Source organism: Cololabis saira, chromosome 22 (genome assembly GCF_033807715.1).
Source record: "Cololabis saira isolate AMF1-May2022 chromosome 22, fColSai1.1, whole genome shotgun sequence".
Classification (NCBI taxonomy): Eukaryota; Metazoa; Chordata; class Actinopteri; order Beloniformes; family Belonidae; genus Cololabis; species Cololabis saira.
This window is the reverse complement of record NC_084608.1, coordinates 34,936,586-34,958,166: the sequence shown is the minus strand read 5'-3', so window position 1 is coordinate 34,958,166 and position 21,581 is coordinate 34,936,586. Positions and strand designations below refer to the sequence as shown.

The 21,581-nt window shown below is 44.2% G+C and overlaps 1 long non-coding RNA gene and 1 pseudogene across 1 annotated transcript in view; both read left to right on the top strand.

Moving 5' to 3' along the window:
- Positions 1 to 12,295, top strand: part of LOC133423162 (uncharacterized) — a 31,846-nt gene extending 19,551 nt beyond the window's left edge. Inside the window, exons 2-4 of the long non-coding RNA XR_009770805.1 lie at positions 8,176 to 8,247; positions 8,377 to 8,563; positions 12,240 to 12,295. This is a non-coding gene — a long non-coding RNA (uncharacterized LOC133423162). The remainder of the gene's footprint in view (positions 1 to 8,175; positions 8,248 to 8,376; positions 8,564 to 12,239) is intronic.
- The window catches only part of LOC133423115 (NACHT, LRR and PYD domains-containing protein 12-like), a 464,316-nt pseudogene extending 443,539 nt beyond the window's left edge, over positions 1 to 20,777 (top strand).
- Positions 20,778 to 21,581: the final 804 nt, after the last annotated feature.

The window sequence follows — 21,581 nt, the reverse complement described above, 5'->3', positions numbered from 1 at the left end:
ATGTAATCTTATAGTTTTGTTGGCAGGCGTTGGTCCTCGAGAAGCAGCAGAGAAGTGTGTTAAACTACAGCTCTGCATCCTGGCCTGGACCCTGCGATGTCAGGGAGAGGGTCTAATGAAACAGGCCAAATTACTAGAGACAAGAGCAGCACCATCCCGGGTGGGATGAATGCCGTCTCTTCTAATCAGACCGGGCTTTCCCCAGAACGTTTCCCAATTGTCAATAAAGGCCACGTCGTTTTCTGAACACCACCGATACAACCAGCGACGGAGCGAGAGCATGCGACTAAACATGTCATCACTGGTCAAATTGGGGAGGGGGCCAGAGAAACCTACGGAGTCCGACATGGATTTAGCGAAGTTACACACCGAGACAATATTCATTCTGGTTACTTCCGACTGGCGAAGACGGGAGTCGTTAGCTCCGACATGGATGATAACTTTACCATATTTACGATTACCCTTTGCCAGTAGCTTCAAATTTGCTTCTATGTCGCCCGCTCTGGCCCCCGGGATACACCTAACTATGGTCTCTGGAGTCGGCTTCACATGTCTGACTATGGAGTCGCCAATCACCAGGGTCGGCTTCTCAACGGGTGTGTCGCTGAGTGGGGAAAATCGGTTAGACACGTGAAGCGGGTGGTGGTGTTCCGTGAGCCCTTTACTACGCTTCCCCCGAACCGTCACCCACCGGTCCTGACTGGCCGGCTGCTCGGGAGCTGCAGGGGAGCGGCTAGCCTCAGCTGCTATGGGCCGGTCCGCCGCTAGCTTAGCCTGGTTAGCTGAGGAGGCTATCGGACTATGGTCAAATTGGCAGAACCGGACCTCTAACTGACTGAGCCTCGCCTCCAGCCCTGTAAATAAACTACATTTTAAGCACTTACCGTCTTCACTAAAGGAGGCAGAGGAATAACTAAACATTTCACACACTGAGCAGCAAAGAGGTGAAACGGTGGGAGACGGAGAGCCCATGCTAAGATGCTAACGGAGGCTAACGGACAGAAAATGTATTGGTGATTGGTGACAGTGAAAGTTACGGAAGAGAAAATGAGCGAGTGTTGAAATAAAGACAGTAATGTACCAGATATAGTGCTATTTTACCAGAAAACAGTCTAAGTTTAAGACAAAAAAGTCGGGAGAGATCTGTGCCCGCACGCCGTGCAGCAGCAACGGACCGCAACACCAGGAAGTGACGCGATGCGTGACGCAGTACGTTACCCAATCAGCAAGCACGCAAGAGAATCAGTGAAGCCTGGGAGACTCTCAAACACATTTGCCCATGACTCCAGCTCCCTGGGTGGGGTTGAACCCTCAACCCTCAACCCTCACCCTGGGTGGGGTTGGTGAAACGTCTTCAGGGCTTAAAGTATTACGGCACCGTGCCGGATCTCCGGCGTATGGAGTTTTTTTTGGGGTTTTTTTTTCTCGGCGTGCGAAGTTTGACTGATTTAAAAAAAAAAAAATGAAAAGATGAATAACTAACAGTTTACAGATAAAGATGTGTTGATAGGCTGTCAGTTTGAGTCAACTGAGTTCGTCTACCAATGGAATGAGAGGAAAGCAGCTCTAGCTCAACCAAACCAACACTAGCCAATCAGAAGTAGAGCTGGGCGGGTCTTTGACGGCAGCAGGGCCCAGAGCGGTGGCTTTAGCCCTCAGGAACATGAACACTTGTGTATCACCGACTTCAAGATGAAGAAAACATTCATGAAGTCTGTAGAGGATGATTTGGCCGATAAAAAACTGAAAATGAAATGGGGCTGGGCGTGGATGGAAGAAACAGGCGGAGACGGCAGCTGTTTGGGTAGCTGGGGCCAGAAGGGAGCAGGTGCTTTAGCTCTGCTCTAAAAACCTACCGTAGGCCTACGCCGGTAAAAGTTGTACCTTGCCACGAAGGAGATCCCGCTAAAGGTTAAATTACAGTATGGTTCCGCGTTAAATCCACGCAGAGCGTAAACCGTACGGTACGGCGTACGGTGCGCGTCGCCGCGTTCCCTACGCCGTCGGCTCTGCGTTGGTGTAACGTGGAACCATAAATCAGCCGTAATAGAGCTGCTGTCTCTTCAGCGCAGCCACGGCTGACATTGCTGAACATGATGAATCCTTCTCTATTGCTCAACCGCTTGTAAATCTATGTAGAAAGATAGCGGTTGATAAAAAGCTTTGAGGAGCCTGACCATTTCTAATCATCATGCCAGTTATATGAACACTCATGGCACATACCTGTCAAGTTTTGGATTGAAAAAATAAGGCAAATTTTCCACTACCCGCTGTCCAACCAGCTCAACCGAGGTCCAGTATTACATTTTACAGACAGGTTTACAAGATATTTAAAATATCTACCTGTCAATCACTTACAAACTACAATTATGTGCTCTTTATGTTCCTTTGTTGACACTGAAATGCTGTGGACATTCCTCTGTATGCAATTCCTATAATAGAGCCTAAATGAAAACAAAGGGGAATTAAAGCACATTTATTTATTTTAAATATTTTCAGTTTATATACAAATTGATTGTCCTCAAGTAAAACATTTTCTTTTAATTTGTCATTGTCACTCATGTGTGTCTCTGGCTCCCATTTTTAGATATATTTACAAGACAGTCTTCGCTTTTCTGGCAGAAAAGTCTTCTCTCTCGTTACATCCATCCATCTGATTTGTTGTTCCGAGTTTGTTCCCTTTGTTGCCACTAACCTTGCGAGAGGCGCAATAGGCACAATAACCCTTTTTAAAAATCATTATATTATAAAACGGTAAATTACGGGAAAATACTAATACGGGAGGACGGTGGGAAAGAGGGTAAAATACGGTAGTTTCCAGCCAAAACGGGAGACTTGACAGGTGTGGACACAGAACCAGAGTTTAAAAAACGTCTGTCAGAGAAGCTCAAAAAGAGAGTTTTCATTAAACATTGATGAAGCACCGGCCAAAGCAGGACAAAATTATGAAAGTACTTGTTCACTTTTTTGATAATGATACGGCCAGAGTAACAACTCAACATCTGGCAAGCAGAAAAGTGAATCTTGCCGATGCTTCAGCACTTCTGCTGGAACTAGAAGATCCTGCAGTCTTATGAGCTTGAGAAGAAACAAGTCACAAGTTTCTACTGGACAATTGTGTCGTTATGAAGGGAAAGAGAACTGGACTGGAGACACCAGTTAGGAGGGAGAACCAGCAACCTCCTCCTCAGGGCCAGCCACGTTCTTTCCTCTCTTTTATTGTTCAGCTGTTGCACTCTAGGTGTTTTGAAAATAAAAAAATAATGTATATATATATATATATATATATATATATATATATATATATATATATATATATATATATATATAAATATTGTCCTTTACTGAATGAAATGGTTGCTAATCAATAATTCCACCAATTAATTAGCCTGCCTGAGTTTCACCTGCCCATATAACATTATGACCTTTAAAATATTCATATTTTAGATTGTAGGTCATCTTATACCCTTTCAAACACAATGACAACTAGCGAAACTTGATATCAAAAGCATCCATACTGAAAAGGAAAATAATATTCAAATGATGTCATTTTTGTTGCTTGCCAAATTGCCGAGCGCATGTTCCCCCGCTCCCGGAAAAAAGTTCAGGCTCAGGAATTGTTTTAACTTTAAGCCCTGGGTCTTTCTGTGTGGAGTTTGCATGTTCTCCCCGTGTTCCCTTGATAGCTAATGTGAGTTTCCCTCACAAAAACATGCAGCAGTCCTGGTTCTACTGCCCCCTCTGGTTCTACTGCCCCCTCTGGTTCTACTGCCCCCTCTGGTTCTACTGCCCCCTCTGGTTCTACTGCCCCCTCTGGTTCTACTGCCCCCTCTGGTTCTACTGCCCCCTCTGGCCAGTCCTGGTTCTACTGCCCCCTCTGGCCAGTCCTGGTTCTACTGCCCCCTCTGGTTCTACTGCCCCCTCTGGCCAGTCCTGGTTCTACTGCCCCCTCTGGCCAGCCGGGGAAACACATGGGGTGATCTGTCCGGAATAACGTGATCCTTCCACCGCTACGTCCGGCCGGAGAAAACCCCACCCTGTCTGGTGGAAAGAAGCTGCTCATCCTCAAGTCAGGAGGAGACCTGAGCTCAGAGCAGGAACTCCTGGGGGTGGGAGAGGGAGCAACGCCCAGCACTGACTCAGCTAGGAGCACGGGGGATAAAATGGAGAAAAAACAGGATAAAAGTATTAAAAAAAAGAAGTAAATAGTTTGGGGTCAGATAAATGTGTTCAGACGTTCCTGTATCAGGTTTAATCAAACACAGGAAAAGAGACTTTGGAAGCAGTTAAGATAAGATTAGATAATCCTTTATTACTCCCTCACATGTCAGCAGCAGTAACTTAACACACTCATGCAGGGAAGGGGGTTAAAAAGTAAAAAGTAAAAAATATATATATAATTACAGGATATAGACAGTATATACATTGCGATGGAAACAAATGTAGTGCGAAGGGAAAAAAAGCAGGTAGGATGAGTGTAGGTAACAGACAGATATTGCACATGTTGTTATTGCACATGTTATTTCTTGTCCGTTAGCTACTGAGATCAGCCTGGTTGTTCAGTCTGATGCAGCGGGGAGGAAGGACCTGCGATGCCTCTCTGACATCCAGCTAACTTCACGTTTAAGGGTCACATGACTCTCTGACATCCAGCTAACTTCACGTTTAAGGGTCACATGACTCTGACATCCAGCTAACTTCACGTTTAAGGGTCACATGACTCTCTGACATCCAGCTAACTTCACGTTTAAGGGTCACATGACTCTCTGACATCCAGCTAACTTCACGTTTAAGGGTCACATGACTCTCTGACATCCAGCTAACTTCACGTTTAAGGGTCACATGACTCTCTGACATCCAGCTAACTTCACCTTTAAGGGTCACATGACTCTCTGACATCACTGTCTGGTGTAAAGGCAGGGAGTTCTGGATGTTACTTTGTTGATATTTGAATTAAAACAGGAGGAAACACCACAACACAACCTGTGTGTGTGTGTGTGTGTGTGTGTGTGTGTGTGTGTGTGTGTGTGTGTGTGTGTGTGTGTGTGTGTGTGTGTGTGTGTGTGTGTGTGTGTGTGTGTGTGTGTGTGTGTGTGTGTGTGTGTGTGTGTGATTCTGATGTTCAGAAGATTTTTACAGATTCTACAAGTTTGATTTATTTCAGTAACAGACTTTTTTAAGCTCTAAGTTTCTATCTTCTTCAAAATTTTAGACTCTTCTCTCTGAGACTTGACTTTAACACAAAGTTTCTGTAGCACCTTTAGTCTTAACTATAGATCAAAAGTATAATAAGGACACTAACATTCACCAGGTTTGGAATAAAGATGATGCCTTGAATGAATGAACTGACTCACGAGGAGAGAGTGGACGTGAAGTTGAACAGTAACAACTTTTATTGCCTCAGTATCAATTATATGGCAGTGCAAGTGTTTGCATAAACAAAATATAACATAGATTACAAAATAGAGCTCTTTCAGAAAACAAAAAACTGAAATAAACTAAGACAAAGTTGAAATAAAAGTGTCCCTTTTTTCCAGAGATGAAAGATGTGAGTTTTTCTCTCTCTCGACTGCTCGTCTCCTTTAAAGTGAAAGGAGAGAAGAGTTCTCTCTGACTTGGTGTTTCTAACACGACCCGGGTGCTTTTATTGTGTTGGTCTTATCTGGACTTGAATAGATGGAATGAGTCCATGGTCCTGATGTCTTCTGAGGGCGGTAACCACGGTAACCTCACGGTAACCACGGTAACCTCACGGCCGGCCACACCGTGTCCGTCCACAGTCGATCGTCTCTTATGTTGCTCACAAGGATTCAGAATGATCCAGTTCCCGGGGCCGGATTCACAAAACATTCTTAAGAAAAAAAATCTTCTTAAGTGTCATTTTTTTTCTTAAGTTCAGTCTTAAGAAGAACAAAGAGAAGAAGTCATATTCTCCAAAAAAGTTCTTAAGTATTTTCTCAACTTTCTTCTTAAGGTTCTTCTTAAGAAAAAACTTGAAAATAAATGGTATTCTTGAAATAAAAGTTCAAAGCTCAAATTTGTTCTTGACTTTTTTCTTAAATTTAAGACAACATTGACCTGTCTTAAAATGTCTTCTGTGAAAAGGTAAGACTCTATCACCTTTTTCAACACATTTTAGACAGGTTTAGACTAGTAAGTCATAGTTTGAGAATATACTTTGTAATTAATTACACAAAGAGCCTGTTAACTGTTTGTTAGCATGTTAGTTAGCGTGGTAGTGAATTATTATTAATTTTCCCCAATAGTATTTTTTTTCGCATATTAATCTCATCCACCATAACCTTGAAAAGTTCCTGCATCTCTTTTTCTCCTTCTCCATGTTTAGTGAGTGACTGACGGTTAAGACCCAAACTACCTGTATATATAATATATTTATATATATAAATGTTGTTTGTTGGCGCGTGCAATGCAATGACATATTTTAAGAAATTCTTAAGTAGGAAAAATAAGAATAAAAATAAGAAATTCGTAAGAAATGACAGTTCTTAAGAAGGTTCTTAAGAAAATATTGAGGAATTTCACTTAAGAACTTTCTTATGAACTTCTTAATTTTAGATCTTAAGACATTTCTTAAGATCGTTCTTAAGAACATATTGGTGAATCCGGCCCCTGGTCTACAAAATAAAGAAAAAACCAATGGGAGCTCCCAACGAGAGGGCCCCAACGAGAGGGCCCTAACGAGAGGGCCCTAACGAGAGGGCCCTAACGAGAGGGCCCTAACGAGAGGGCACCAACGAGAGGGCACCAACGAGAGGGCCCTAACGAGAGGGCCCTAACGAGAGGGCCCTAACGAGAGGGCACCAACGAGAGGGCACCAACGAGAGGGCCCTAACGAGAGGGCACCAACGAGAGGGCACCAACGAGAGGGCACCAACGAGAGGGCCCTAACGAGAGGGCACCAACGAGAGGGCCCCAACGAGAGGGCCCCAACGAGAGGGCACCAAGGAGAGGGCACCAAGGAGAGGGCCCTAACGAGAGGGCACCAAGGAGAGGGCACCAACGAGAGGGCCCTAACGAGAGGGCACCAAGGAGAGGGCCCTAACGAGAGGGCCCACAGACAGATGCGGCTCCTCCGTTAGCTTTCTCTCACACACGATTCAGACCCCGTCCACACGTAGCCGGGTATTTTTAAAAACGAATATTTCCCCCTCCGTTTATAAAAAAATTTGCATCCACACGTAACCGAAGATCTGCGTTTTCGACCACATTCATAAGCATTCTAACCTGTAGATCATCTGCGGCTCCCGTGGAAGCTGCACCTCTGAAGTTCTGCGGCTCTGCGGGCTCCGCGGCGGCTCTGCGGGCCCTACACCGTACGGTGCGCATCGCCGCGTACCCTACGGTGTAGGCTCTGCGTCGGTGTAACGCAGTAAGCGGTGGTCAAGACCAGAGACCATTTATTTAATAAATAGCTTGGAGAACAGATGCTGGATCATCTGTAGTTCTATAGTAAACAAAACTTGCACGTCAGAGCAGATTTGTTGTGGTTTTGGCGCATAATGTGACGTTCAAAAACGCAAAACTCCGGTTGTGTGTGTCTACACGCATCTACATAAACGGAGTTTTCAAAAATCTTCACTTTGCCCGGAGTTTTTTTAAACCTTCGTTTATTTGCGTTTTCGTGTGGATGACAGGTCAAAACGTAGGAAAATATCTCCGGTTTAGCAGATATCCGCAGATATCCGGCTACGTGTGGACGGGGTCTCAGTTCCAGGAGTTCTTTACTTTATTCAGACGCTTTTCAGGTCGACGTCTTAACCGGGAAAAGAAGAAGCGACCCGAGACCCGGGCGTGACATTACACCCCTAAATCACAGATACAGGTTTACTAACCACTTGTTTCACGAGGGTTACATTTCTTTGTAAGTCTGTTTCTCAGCGAGTCTTTCAGGGGTTTGTTTACCGAACAAAGAAGGAAGTTAGCGTTGAGCTAACAAAGTAGTTGGAAAAACTAACTGAGTCTGAAGTCCGACCTGAAAACTGTTGTTTTATGATCTCAGAGAAATAAAGGGATGTTTTTGTGTAGAAAACTGAACAGGAGCAGGTAACGTTCAGGTTGGGGCTCTTTAGTGAGAATCAGTGAAGAAGTGGTTTCCTGGATGACTTCATCAGTCTTTCTTTGAGTGTTTAATGAAACAGAACATATCTTCTCCAGGTGAAGACTCGGCTTCACAGATCCCACCTGGACAGAAATGTTGGCGTCAGGTTAGAGGAGACTCAGCTTCAGGTCTGTCTCATCGTCAGTATCAGTAAAACCTCTTTCTTCCTCCTCACCAGTTTGGACAAAGTCCTTCAGGGAAAGTTGTTACATTGATTTCATGACTTAGTCGTGTTCTAATGAAGTTTCTGTCTACAGATTCAAAGATGGTCGGTGTTTGTGGTTCATGTCTCTGAATGACTGAAGTCCAGAAGATGGATGATTGTGTGGAGGAAGAGGAGGAGAGACCAGAGTCTCCAGGATCCATCAGTCCGTCTATGAGGAGTGACCGGTCCAAAGAATTTCCTCCAGACTTCAGTAAAGAACCTGGACCCTCAGACACAGAGTAAGAAACTGCTGTTAACTGATAGTACTAGTACTCCTTCATGACATTAAAAACTGCTAAAACAGGGTTTTCAGGAGGTTTGGTCACCTTGTAGTGTTTCTACTACTATTACTACAAACCATGGTGACTCGTTGATGACGTTAAAAACGAATCAGTTAAAGATGTTTTGATAGTTGTAAATATATAGATTAAATAAAACAATCAATAAGATTATTAAACAACAGAAATTAACTTTCATATAATTACATGTGATCTGGTTTTAATATTTCTTTATAAACTAAAATTGATCCTTTCATACCTCCCATTGTTCTACTTCTGTATGAATAAACCTTTTATTTTATAGATCTAATGTGGGTAATGTGGAGGAACGATCCAGATGAGGGTCAAGCCAGAAATTAAAGTCTCCACCTGATATTAAGTGGTGTGACGATAAATCAGGGAGAGTTAGAAACAATCGTTTAAAGAAAACATCATTGTCATAATTGGGAGCATAAATATTAGCCAAGACCAGCCGGGTGTGATTAATCCGGCCAGCAACGATAACAGATCTACCATCAGGTCAGAGATAGTACTGGAGTGCACAAAGGGAACAGATTTATGGAGCAGGATAGCTGCACCCCGAGGTTTTCCTTGAAATGAGGAATAAGTCTGACCTCCCATCCCCTCCTCTATTTAGAGACGTCTGAGATTTTGAGTTGAGTCTCTTGCAAGAAAATAACATGGTAAGATGGTAAAGATGGTGCAGTATCTTACTTGGTTTTATGGGGTTATTGAGTCCTTTGCAGCTGAAACTAGTGAATCTAATGGCACACCCGCTGGATGATGTTACACTGATGGGTCATCGCTAGGTAACAGCAGTATTATGTAAGGATGATGATCTGAAGCAAAACTGGGAGTGAAAAACTGGTCTGATGTAAAACAAAAAGAGAAAATACAAAAACAAACACATAAAAACACGCACACCTTTCCCCTCCCACCCGCCCGTCCACCACATGAACTTTAGCAGAAGCATCCCCCCAAACGGGATGTGTGCAATGAACCCCCCTAGCAAACAACCGGTCACACCTCTTAAAGCTCTAAAGAGTCTCTGCTGAACAACTAGTGAACTACAACCACTTAGGAGAAGGAATTGAGACATGGAGTTAAGTCCATCAGATTACACTGTAATAAATGTGCTGATACCTAAGCTGGGTGACTAAAGCTGACTAATAAATCACTACATAAAACAATCTTATTGAACAATAATATGGGAGAAGGAAAAAAAAAAGGATTGCAGCACCTCACAAATCAATAGTTTTATAACAATAATACACCTATGGTGCTACAGTTGTTTGCTTGAAGTACAGCAGCATCAAATAGTCATCATGAGCCATGTTGGGGGAAATCAAGGATGAAAGGAGTAACGTTAGACAAGAAAACAAAACCAGTGTCACATCAGAGTTGTAGCTCACTGAACACAGGAAGAAAACAAGGCATCCAGGTCCTGGCGTGTCTTTCTCCAGGGAGTGGACAGTGGCGTCAGCTTGCTAACATTCACTCGGAGGTGGGAGAGCTCCGTGTCGTGGGCGTTAGCGTCAGCTTGCTAACATTCACTCGGAGGTCGGAGAGCTCCGTGTCGTGGGCGTTAGCGTCAGCTTGCTAACATTCACTCGGAGGTGGGAGAGCTCCGTGTCGTGGGCGTTAGCGTCAGCTTGCTAACATTCACTCGGAGGTGGGAGAGCTCCGTGTCGTGGGCGTTAGCCGAGCTCCAGATCTGCCTCTCCCTCAGTTTGCCAGGTAGTGAAAAGCTTTAATGTTGGGGATAAATACCGGCAAAAAGAATTAAAAAGTGTGATATAAAAGTGTAAAAAAAGTCACATTCCAGCGGAGCCTCGGCGGAACACGTCCTACATCCTCCTCATTCCACCGGAACCTGGAATTGTTGTTTTTGATCAAAACAAGTTTTATTTCAACATTTTAGGGAGGGAGGACAGTTTGATGTTAAATCGCTGCACAAAAACTATAAATGGATTCATTATTTATTTTTTGTGTTTTGTTGGGTGTCTTGACATCAATTACACCCAAAAAACAACGAACTTTTAACATTCAGTGTATTGTGTGCTTTCTGGAATTTTCCGCATAACTATGCAAAAACGGCGCACCTGGTTTGGTGGCGGGCCGTGACGTCAGGGCCCGCTAAATCACCGCCCCCTCCACCCAGCTCCCTGCCTCCTCTCCTCTCCAGCGCACCATAAAGGCCGATTTATGGTTCCGCGTTACACCGACGCAGAGCCTACGGCGTAGGGTTACGCGGCGACGCGCACACTACGCTGAACCCTACGGCGTAGGCTCTGCGTCGATTTAACACGGAACCATAAATCAGGCTTAACACGCAGCTGTTTAGAGCCTCTTTTGTTCTAATCACCGGAGGAAAACTGCTAAGAAGACCCGCGGCCACTGACTGGACTTAAGATAAGGGGACACTTTATTTACATGCCTTTATTTTTGTGATTGTTTGCTGTGGACTGTCTGCTTCGCCCTGCTGCTTTTCTGTGCATGCTTCGCCTGTCGCTCCCGGCTTAACTCTCCGACGCCGCTGTGAGTGTATTGCTCGCGGGGAGCTGCGGTCCCGGTCCTCTGGTCCCGGTTGGACTTCATCCCCGGGCTGTAGTCGCCCTGTCTGGGCTGTGTGTCGGTGTTTGTGGTTTGGTGTGCGCGCGTGTGTGTGGAGACGCTGGCAGAAGTGTGTAGCGGTTGGTTGGAGGAGGTTTGGAGGAGGAGCGGGGCAATGATTGACAGGAAAGGGGGAAAAGGACCCGTTTTTCACGGCGCAAAAAAACACTGTAATAAAAAGCCAGGAATGGAGTACTAGAGTGAAGTTTTTCTTGTTACACTCTTTTAGACACATTTAAGGGATGTTGGCCAAGACTTTTAATAGTGTTAAAAGCATGTTAAAAATGATGTCACGATACCTTTAACAAAGCCCCAGGTGCTTTTGTCAGATCACGGTCCAAGTGGCAGAAGATGGAAAATCCATCCTTTATGAGGCTGGAAAAACCAAGACAAGGAAAATCTGCTGTTTCTTCTTTATTGATTAAAGGGGAGGAATGTACAAACTCAAAAATAATATCTAAAGAGTCTTTGAACGTTTGAATGATGCCTCTGCGATAAAGTACGGCTGAGCAAATTAGGAGGGAATCTTTGCCATTTTCTCCACTTTCTGCCGTCTAGCATTGCCACGGTAACACTATTGACGGAGAAAAGTAACAGCCATGGAAGGCACGATGGAGACGCACGTGTTGATGTCTGCCATGCCTGGGAGCACGTTACGATCCGGGACGCATTAACGGATGAAAAAACACTTAAAGAATAAGTGGAAGAAGAAAAGGGAAACCGATCCTGGATCCTAATATCTGGCCCGGGCAAACTGGTTTTCCTCGTTTTTTCTGGTGTTTTTCTTTCTTCCACTACTGGCATACACATAAACTTATGAAGGTAAAACATATACACATAAATAAATGAATGTGCTCTTCCAGAAGCATCAGTTTTATTCCCGTCTGGAGGCTGAATTCAAACAGAAAAGCAGCCGCACTTTTACTCTCTGAGACCACCTGAGCTTCTGGACACTGTTGACTCATCTGGATGTTTTTCTACAACAGTCAGAAATGACTTTAGTGATGAAGACATGTGTTCACAGAGGGAGGAAGAGGAGAGGAGTTGGTGCGGAGGAGCAGCCGTCCAGTCAGAGCAGAACTGTACCAGGTAAGACTGAACTTCTGTCTGCTGATGGAATCATTTCTGACAACTGGAAAGACTTTTGTTCTGTAGTTTCAGAGTTCTTCTTGTCTTTCAGCAGATGCTGGTCTGCAGGAGGTCCTAGATGAACACAAGACCAGTCTGAGGAGCAGATGTGAACATGTGACTGAAGGAACTGATGAACCAGGAAGTAGAACCCCCCTCAACAGGATCTACACGGAGCTCTTCATCACAGAGGGACTGAGTGAAGAGGTCGATACCCAACATGAGGTGAGGCAGCTGGAGACAGCTTCCAGGATGAAGAGCCGCCATGACGCTCCAATCAGGTGCCAGGACATCTTTAAAGCCTTACCTGACCAACGTGGAGCCATCAGAGTGGTTCTGACCAACGGCGTCGCTGGCGCTGGGAAAACCTTCTCGGTTCAGAAGTTCTCTCTGGACTGGGCCGAGGGCTCGGAGAACCAAGACGTCACCGTGGTGATTCTGCTCTCGTTCAGGGAGCTGCACCTGATCGGAGATGAGCAGCTCAGTCTTCTCAGGCTGATCCAGGTTTTCCATCCATCGTTCCAGAAGCTCACAGCAGAGCAGCTGGCTGCCGGGAAACCGTTGTTCATCTTTGACGGCCTGGATGAAAGCAGACGTTCCCTGGACTTCAACAACGGTCCGGTCGTGTCTGACGTCACACAGAGCTCATGGGTCAACGTGCTGCTGACCAACCTCATCCAGGGGAACCTGCTTCCCTCAGCTCTCATCTGGATCACTTCCAGACCTGCAGCAGCCAATCAGATCCCTCACAAACACGTGGACAGGGTGACAGAACTACGAGGCTTCACCGACGGCCAGAAGGAGGAATACTTCAGGAGGAGGTTCAGGGATGAAGAGCGGTCCAGCAGCATCGTCTCCCACATGAAGACATCCAGAACCCTCCACATCATGTGTCAACTCCCGGTCTTCTGCTGGATCACTGCTACAGTTCTGGACCACATGTTGACCACAGAGCAGAGAGGAGAGCTGCCCAAGACCCTGACTGACATGTTCTCCCACTTCCTGCTGGTCCAGACCAAGAGGAAGAGGAACAAGTACCAGGAGGGACATGAGACGAGTCCACAGGAGCTGACGGAGGCTGACAGGGACCTTCTCCTGAAGCTGGGGAGGCTGGCGTTGGAACATCTGGAGAAAGGAAACATCATGTTCTACCAAGAAGACCTGGAGCAGTGTGGTCTTGATGTCCCAGAGGCCTCGGTGTACTCAGGAGTTTGTACCCAGATCTTCAGGAGAGAGTGTGAGGTCTTCCAGAAACCCGTCTACTGCTTTGTTCATCTGAGCATCCAGGAGTTCCTGGCTGCAGTCTACGTGTTCCACTGTTGCTCCACCAGAAACACAGATGTGCTGGAGAACTTCCTGGGAGAAGAATACACATACTCATCTCTGGATGAGTTCCTGAAGAGAGTCATGGAGAAATCCCTGTACAGTAAAAATGGCCACCTGGACCTGTTTGTCCGCTTCCTTCATGGTCTTTCTGTGGAGTCCAACCAGAGACTGTTAGGAGTTCTGCTGAACCAGACGGAGAACGATCCAGAAACCATCCAGAGAGTCATCAAAAACCTGAAGGCGATGGACACTGTCAGATTCTCTCCTGACAGAGACATCAACATCTTCCAGTGTCTGATGGAGATGAACGACCTCTCAGTTCATCAGCAGATCCAAGAGTTCCTGAAGTCAGAGAACAGATCAGAGCAGGGACTCTCACTGATCCAGTGTTCAGCTCTGGCCTACATGCTGCTGATGTCGGAGGAGGTTCTGGATGAGTTGGACCTGAACAAGTACAAGACAACATGGAGGGGTCGACTGAGACTGATTCCAGCTGTGAGGAACTGCAGAAAGGCTCGGTGAGTCCAGATGGATCAATAACACCATCTGTTAGCAGTTCACTTCTTCAAATCTGGTTTTGATCTTGAAAATGAAAACTTTTGAAGTCGGATGTGTTTGTTTTATTCTGGTTCACCTCAAGTCACGTCAACCAGAGGTTCATGTTTCAAACACTTGATCTAGTTGATGTTTTTGCTGCTCAGAGATTAATCTGTGTAACGGAGAAATATGAAACATCAGAACCACCGGGGAGTTTTGTTGATGTGAACTTACAGACAGTTTTACAGAGAACTCATCACATCAGACATTTTCATTGAGATTATTGAAGAAGTTTACAAGTTTAAACGGCTCAGAGTTGTAAACCTACAATAGTTTTATGTGGACATGGTTGTAGTTGGTACGTGACTTTAATTCTAGTAACTCTGGTTCTGTGATCTCCTGCACCGTCCTGTAACTCCTGTGGGTCAGTCTGGCTTTAAATCAGACTTTATTACAACTGACATCATGTTTTCTCTCATCACAGATTTGTTGGTTGTGAACTCTCAAAGACTCACTGTGAAGTTGTTGCGTCTGCTCTGAAGTCCAACCCCTCCCATCTGACAGAACTGGACCTGAGTCAGAACCGCCTGCAGGATTCAGGAGTGAAGCTTCTGTCTGGTGGACTGGAGAGTCCAAACTGTAGACTGGAGACTCTGAGGTCAGTCCACTGGAGATGTTTCCACATTTATCCACTTATCATCCTCCAAAGATGGAACTGGCTCTAAAAGTTCTGTCCAAAATAGAATAGAACAGAATATGTAAGGGATAATGCCCGACGAGGTGAACATTATCAGAAATATATGGACGACACAGGGCGGTTTGCCTCCACGAAGTCCATATATTTATGTTAATGTCACCTGGAAGAGCATTATCCACTTATACCACGGTCACTTACCAAAAAACATAAATATTAAATCAGTTATTCCTGCTTTAATGTGTTTTCAGTGTAAATCATTAGTTTTATAACAAGCCACAGCGGAGCGGCTGAGCGACTGTTTAATCTCTCAACCAGCCGTTGGAAGTTATTTAACAAGCCATAACTCAGTTTCCTTGGTAACGGGAGATATTCTAATCCGTTTCCTTGGTAACGGGAGATATTTTAGTCCGTTTCCTTGGTAACGGGAGATATTCTAGTCCGTTTCCTTGGTAACGGGAGATATTCTAGTCCGTTTCCTTGGTAACGGGAGATATTCTAGTCCATTTCCTTGGTAACGGGAGATATTCTAGTCTGTTTCCTTGGTAACGGGAGATATTCTAGTCCGTTTCCTTGGTAACGGGAGATATTCTAGTCCATTTCCTTGGTAACGGGAGATATTCTAGTCCATTTCCTTGATAACGGGAGATATTCTAGTCCATTTCCTTGGTAATGGGAGATATTGTAGTCCGTTTCCTTGGTAACGGGAGATATTCTAGTCTGTTTCCTTGGTAACGGGAGATATTCTAGTCCGTTTCCTTGGTAACGGGAGATATTCTAGTCCATTTCCTTGGTAACGGGAGATATTCTAGTCTGTTTCCTTGGTAACGGGAGATATTCTAGTCCGTTTCCTTGGTAACGGGAGATATTCTAGTCCGCTCAGCTATTTTCTTTTCTCTCCTCTTCTGCATCCCAGTCATCAAAATTGTTAAATTCACCAAATAAATTAAAATAAATTAGAAAATCCCTCATGTGGCCGTCCTGTGGTAGCCGGCTCTTCTTCTCTGAATCTCCGTTGCCGTGGTTACCACCTGAATCTCTGTTGCCGTGGTTACCACCTGAATCTCCGTTGCCGTGGTTACCACCTGGCAGTTTATCCAGTAATGATATTAAAGTTATCAGGCAATTTGACCAAACTTGTTTTCTAGGTGTCTGTTATCACTTTTAACCTCCACCTGCCAGCCAATCAGAATCCAGTATTCACACAGACCGTGCTATAAAGTAAAATAAAATAAACTACTAAAATAATAGAATAGAATAGAATAGAATATATTAAAAGAATGGAATAGAATAGAATAGAATAGAATAGAATAGAATAGAATATAGTAGAATAGAATAGAATAGAATAGAATAGAATAGAATATAGTAGAATAGAATAGAATATATTAAAAGAATAGAATAGAATAGAATAGAATAGAATAGAATAGAATAGAGGTTTATTAGCATTTACACCAGACGGTACCGATACATTGGAATTCTTTTGCGTCCTCCCAAAGTCAGGCAAGTCAGAAATACACATAAATAACAAAATGATAAATAACTATATAACGACATTCAACATAAAGTATATTGCAATAACAACAATGTAGATATAATACAAAACTATATACACCGTATACAATGTCCTTGTATAGCTGAGGACCCTGAGTTGCATCACCGTTAAATACAGGACATTTACCAGGTAGATGAGAGATTTATTGCACATTTTACTTGTGCTTTTGTAAGTATTGTATTGTACGTTGTGAGGGGGTTGAGCTTTCTCCACCAGAGCTGCAGTGTGTTGTGCTGTTCCAGCTGAGGCTTCACTGATCTGAAGGCCCAGGAACCTGGAGCTCTCAGTCCGCTCAACCACAGTCCCCTGAGGAGAGGAGGCTGCAGAGGGGGGGGGTTCCTGAAGTCCAGGATGAATTCTTTAGTTCTGTCCAGGTTCAGAACCAGATCATTGTCTCCCCCAGAGACAGTGGTTTTGTGGACCAGGTTCCTGTGCGAGGACTCGTCCTTCCCTGTAATCAGACCAAGGATGGAGGTGTCGTCCCGTCCTTGATGGGGATGTTATTGTCCTGGTTGGAGGTTCAGTCATGTGTGTAGAGGGAGAAGAGTTGTGGGCTGAGGCAGCAGCCCTGCGGGGTTCCTGTGCTCACTGTGAGCTCAGCAGACCTTCTCTCCCATCCTCACCACGTGTGGTCTGTCTGTGAGAAGGTCCAGGGTCCAGTTCTGGGTGGGAGCGGGAACTTCCAGGTCTGCCAGCTTCGTGGTCGCTTCAGCGGCCTGATGGGATTGAAGGCTGAGCTGTAATCCAGGAACAGAAGCCGTGCATCGGTGTCATGAGAGTCCAGGGGCCTCGTGTACAAAGAGTGCATGGATTTTAACGTGAATTTGTTGGTGGAATTCTTGCTTACGCAAAAAAAAGATTCAGATTCTCAAAACTGTGCACTTTTGTTTCAGCATTTCAGCATTTTCAGTGACATTAACCTTAATAACATCACTTAGTGAACAATACCAAAACATTATTGATGGTCAAGGACTTATTAACATTTCAACTTCAGAGCTGTTTAACTATGAACTTATTTACACAAATATGTTTTCTGAAACATTTATTTCAACACAGTTACAGAAGTCATCAGCTGTTTCTTCTTCATTCAGGTTGGAGGGCTGCGTGTTGTCAGAGATCAGCTGTTCTTCTCTGGTCTCAGCTCTGAAGTCCAACCCCTCCCACCTGAAACATCTGGACCTGAGCAGGAACAAGAACCTGAAGGATTCAGGAGTGAAACATCTGTGTGGTTTCCTGGAGAGTCCAGACTGCAGACTGGAGACTCTGAGGTCAGACATGTTTTAGTTTTGTGTTCAGATGAATGTGATGATAAAGTTGTGTTGACACTAACCTGCAGACATCAGACTGATCTCCTGCTGATCCACACTGACTATTTGACTGCTCTGGTTCTTCTTCTCTGGTGTCTTTGTTCAGGTTGGTGTTCTGTGGTCTGTCAGGGATCAGCTGTTCTTCTCTGGTCTCAGCTCTGAAGTCCAACCCCTCCCATCTGAAACATCTGGACCTGAGCAGGAACAACCTGCTGCAGGCTGCAGATGTGGAGCAGCTGTCTGTTCTGCTGCAGAGTCCACACTACCAGCTGCAGACTCTCAGGTCAGTGGAGGTTGGAGTCGGTCCTGCTGCTTCCAGCAGTTTTCTACTAAAACCAGTGTCTATCAAAGATCCAGTGTTTCCAGTGAAGCTGCAGCTTCTCAGCGGCTGCTTTCCCCAGTAAAGCTGTGAGAGGAGGATGATGAGAGGCTGCAGGATCAGAGGATCCAGATGTGTGTTGTAGACCAGTGTTGTGCTGGTGTTCACGTGTCCACAAATACAGGAGTATTCCAGCTGACGGCCTTCCAAGATGTTCAGACACACAGCTGCTCCACTGCAGCTCTGAACTCTGAAGGAACCCAGAATGGAAAATCCACCAATAACCTCGTCCATGTGGCCGTTTCACACGGAACAAAAACAGGAACAAACAAGAATGGAATTAAGTTTTTGAACCAATAATATAATAAGTTAACACATTATTGGTCTAGTACAGGGGTCGGCAACCCGCGGCTCTAGAGCTGCATGTGGCTCTTTAGCGCCGCCCTAGAGGCTCCTGGAGCTTTTTCAAAAATGTTTCACCTTTTATTTATTTTTTTTATTTTTTTCTATTTTTCTTTTTTCTTTGTTTTTTTTTTCTTCTTTTTTTCCTTTTTTTCTCTTTTCTTCTCCCCTTTTCCTTTCCTTTTTAATTTCGACTTTTTTCTCGAAATTTAGACTTTTTTCTCGAAATTTTGACTTTTCTCAACATTTAGACTTTTTTTCTCGAAATTTTGACTTTTCTCGACATTTAGAGTTTTTTCTCAACATTTCGACTTTTTTTCGACATTTCGTCTTTTTTCTCGTCATTTCCACTTTTTTCTCAAAGTGCATAATGAATAAATAAATCTCCCCCAGTTCTAACTAATATAGAAACATGCAGCATGTGTTTCTTCATTCTAATTCTGATACAAGACTTTTCATTTTTTGCGGCTCCAGACATATTAGTTTTTGTGTTTTTGGTCAAATATGGATCTAAAACATTTTGGGTTACCGACCGCTGGTCTAGTAGAAGAAATCAAGTATTTTAAAATCTAATTACTGATAATATAATAATATACAAACAGGACTGTATTTTTCATAAGAATTAAATATTTGTGCAGTTATTTCATCATGAATAGGTTCAGTTGATGGAATAGTCGTCGTATTGGTTCATCCAGGTTACGAACTCTGCAGAACTCTCCTTGTTTATGAGCATAAATATGTAAACTTATCATTTCATGTGAGTCTCTGAACAAGGGAAGTCAAGACAAAACTGAAACACGAGGACACGGAGTTTCAAAATAAAACAGGAACCTAAACACCAAAACTGGGACATGAACTCCAAACCGGGACAGAACTGAGGGGAGAACATCAACATTAAATGGACCTGACTTCCTCCAATAAATGTCCTTAACGTCAAACTGTCCAAAAGCTCCGTGACTGAGAAGAATCCAGGCTTTCATCCATCAGCCGTCCTGGACCAATAAGTGTTTCATTACCAGCTGAGATCTCTGTGGTCCAGCAGCCTCGTAGAGCTTCAGAAAAGTAGAACAGTCTTCCTGGTCCAGTTCTGGGTTCTCTGCTAGTTCTTCTCTCATCCAGACGTTTGGGGTTGAATGGTGCCCACAGTTCCCAGAATGACAGAGAGACTTGACTGAATGTTCCAAGTATTGACTGATCTTGTTCAGGAGGAGATTCAGTCATTCTTGATCAGATCTCTGGAGGAAGGTGTTGAACTCCAGGCTGGTTTCCAGCATCCTCAACCATGGCAGCTAAAGCGTTGGCTCTGGATTGAACATGAGCTTCAGGAAGAAACCCAGGTTCCTCATCAGGAAGGACGGGTTTGATACCAGACCCAGAAGCAGCTTCAGCATCAGACAGAGCAGCCAGTTCAGTGTGAGCAGAGGTGCATGCTGGGACGCTGCACGCACCTCTGCCTCACTCATCATTATTTACCTGCTCACATTCATTAGAGCCACCATGGTTTTACATGTCAGTTTCCATAAACTCTCATATTTTTACAGTCTTGTTGTGATTTCAGGTGTAACTTTAAAATTATTTCCAGATGTCGTGAGTTTAGTGTCAAATAAAACAACAGTCTCATCTGTTTTTGTCTGCAGCCCAAATTGGAACCAAACAGAGAGTGCAGCACGTGGCTCCACCAACCTCCACCTCTTCCCTCGTCAAACACCCTCGTCTAAAAGAGGGTGCATATTGATGTAATGCCCCCCTAGTGGGACGTGGAGGTACTGCAGGGGGGGGTGCGCCCCCCTAGTGGGGCGTGGAGGTACTGCAGGGGGGGAGGAAGACGGAGCGGAGCTGGAAACCAGACGGCTGCATTGGGAGCGGGTCCCGCCGGGTCAATGCGGGATTGGGATGGAGTCTAGCGACAAGGTGGAGATCAATGACGGGGAAAATAAACCTCACAGAAGATCTTTACAAAACAAAGGCAAGGAAAGTCAGATATTTGGAGAATATCAAGAGACAACAGCTGGTTTGAGAAGATCTGCAAGGGAAACAAGCACACACAAGTCACTGATAGAGTGTGGAATAGGAACGGAATAGTCATGTGATTATTTACAACCTGCAGTACAAATAGGAGTTCATGTCTATTAATATATGTTCATAAAATAAGTTCTAAAAAAAATGTATACTCAGGGAGGAATGTCTAGTTTCAATTACTACTTATTATTGTTAGTATCATAATTGTTGGTTGGTATTTGTATTGAAAAGTGCTATACAAATAAAGTTATATTATTATTATTATTTTTATTATTATTATTATTATTTTATTATTCTAATTATTTCACAGTGTCATCGAATCATTTGCTATTACAAGCACTTTTGTTCATGTTCAATTAATAATACAATATAAAATGATAGTTGGGTTTTGTATCTTATTATTTGTAGAGTAATGTTTGTACAATTATATACAATTAATTCTACCAGTCTAGGTGGGAACCGTTAGGTGGGGGCTCTAAAATATTTCAAATTCCCCAAGGGGGGCCTGACTGAAAACATTTGAAAACCACTGATGTAAAGTCATTTAATTCACTATTGTCTGACCCTTTGAAATCAATAAATATATTTGTAAAAAACACCCTGGTCTGCTCCCACCGCACCTTCCTGCTCTCAGACTAACATTCCTTCTGTCCCTGCTCCTAAATCTGCTGAAAGCAGCAGTGAAGAGACACAACAGCGTGAAGAAGAAGACTCCAACCTGGGAGAAGGATGTGAGCCTTTTATCAGAATGAAGGCGATCCCAGCGAGCAACGCTCCGCCTTCCTCTGGTCCTCTAAAACTCTCCACCACAGGTTCCTGTGAGAGGAAGGAAAAGTCCTACAGCAGGTCCCGTTCAAGCAGCTTTCCCTCGCCCGCTCATGAACCTTCTGCAGAAAGCAGAGCCCTAAAAAGATGTGGAAGTTTCCCTGCCGGGAACCTGAGCAGCAGCTTTGAGGAGTTCACACCTGCCTGCACTGACTGTGTTTCCAGCATCAATAACCTTTTAAAACCTGAATATCAGCAATAACCCGGTTACACGGCCATGTAAACACCAATAACCCCTTTGAATAACCAGAATAAGC